Source organism: Polistes canadensis, unplaced genomic scaffold (genome assembly GCF_001313835.1).
Source record: "Polistes canadensis isolate GaletaPanama2010 unplaced genomic scaffold, ASM131383v1 scaffold_21, whole genome shotgun sequence".
NCBI lineage: Eukaryota > Metazoa > Arthropoda > Insecta > Hymenoptera > Vespidae > Polistes > Polistes canadensis.
In genome coordinates, this window is record NW_014569568.1 from 995,927 (window position 1) to 998,110 (window position 2,184).

The following is a 2,184-nucleotide window of genomic DNA, read 5'->3' on the forward strand; positions in this document are numbered from 1 at the left end:
AACAAAATTGTACGACAAGTGAGGGTGAGAAGTGGGTGGAAGGGGGAAGGGGGAAGAAATGATGCACCCGGTGGTAGTAGGCATGCAAGTTGACGAGAAAAAGAATGATGAAAGAGAGAGAGAGAGAAAGAAAGAGGTATATATATATAGAATATAATGTGTGAGAGGGAAAAAAGGATAGAAGAGAGAGAGTGAGATTGAGAAAAAAAAACCAATTAATTAATAAATAAATAAATAATTAAAACGATATAAAAAATGTTTCCTTTTTGTTCGTTTACTCGACTGAATTTAAAACGATGAGAGCTGTAAACGCGTCGCGCTGACACGAGTAAATAAATAATTAAAAAAAAAACAAAAATAAAAAAGGAAAAGAAAGAAAAAGTAAGAAAAAAGGGGAAAAGAGACAACGTGCCATAATAAAGAAGGAACGTCTAATGCCAATTTAATTATTATCGATAATAATACATATTTTTGACATTACGATTTGTTTCAATCTTTTCGTTCTGTCATCAATCGTCGGTGCCGTAGGCTAGGAAACCAGCAAACAAACAAACAAAACAAAACACAAAAGCGCATAGAAAATGTGCAATCTCTCGAACGAGTTTAAATTTTAAGGGTGCACTTTTGGTCAATTCCGTCTAAATGTTCTTCCAATTCTTTTGAAATTATTCTATATAAAAACTCTTCTCTCTCTCCCTCTCTCTCTCTCTCTCTCTCTCTCTCTCTCTCTCTCTCTCTCTCTCTCTCTCTCCTCTCTTTCTCTCTCTCTCGAAGAGAACGCGAATATACAAATTTTGTCAAATAAACGATTTATTATTCAAAATAAAGGAATAGTTCAAAAAAAAAGAATGGGATCGACAAAAAAGTGCACGTTTAAAATTATTTTCTCACATGATCTTTGACCGAAAAAAAAAACTGTAGTACCTACTGAGTTAGTACGGGCAAGAAACGAAATTTCGAAGTAGAAAGGAGGAAAAGAAATGTACGTGTGTGTATACGTATGCATATGAAAAAAAAAATCAAATAGTAGGAGACAGAGAAGCAGAAAAAAAGAAAAAAAAAAGAAAATAAACGCGAGAGTAAGTTGCGTTCTAAATTGTATTCTATGGTGTAGTAGTAGTAGTAGCGTGTGTTAGGGTTGCGAGAAAAGAGACTTGTATCGAGTCATGCAAAAGATCTTTTATTCTGTACATGTGCGAAAAAAATCATCATCCTTGTTTTCGTCATTATCACTATCATCATCATCCTCATCATCATTATCATCATCATTATTATTATTATTATTATCATGATCGTCAGCATCGTTTTGTTGACTCCATATATGCGAATCTCTTTTCTGCGTATATGAGTGAGAGTGTATGTGTGTATGTGTGCAAGTGTGGTATGCAAATAAGCAAATAAGAAAGAAGAAAAGAAAAGAAAAAAGGGTTGGTACACATGTGTTGTTTTACCTTTCCCAACACATCAACAACCTGTGTATTGAAAATCTGAAAGAGAAAAATATATGCATGAGTTAAAAAGAGAGAGAGAGAGAAAGACACACACACACACAAAGGTAACACGTATACTAAGTTTTTACTTGCGCGCAAACGTTACCACCACCTTCACAAAAGCTAGTTTCGTTTATAGCTTGAAAGGAAAAGACTACTACACACATACACAACACACACAAAATATTCATACATACATATATACGTACGTTCACGTATACACAGTTGCATACACGTCTGTCCGATCTACGGGTATTTCGAGTCACATTTTGACATCTAATAAGAAATGTACGGAGACCTTCCAACGTCAATGCTCGACTATTAAGAAGGGGTGCTTTTAAACGCTCTTCCATGTTAGTAAAAACAAAAAAAAAGATTGAGAAATAAAAATAAAGAAAAGAAAAAAAAGGAAAAGACGCCGTGAAAAGGGGTATGAAAGGATGTGAACGTTGATTCTTTTTGTTCAATGGTGAGAGGAGTCCCATGAAGGACCCGTTCAAACATGGCCTATCGGATATGTTCTTCTGTGCGTTCGCGATAATATATTGTTTACGTTACAACGAGATTCTCGTGACGGTCGGTAAACTTTTTTAAAGAGAAACTATAAGAGAGAAAGAGAGAGAGAGAGAGAGAGAGAGAGAGAGAGAGAGAGAACCAAGAGAAATAACAAGGAGAAAAGACAGAGGGAGAGAGA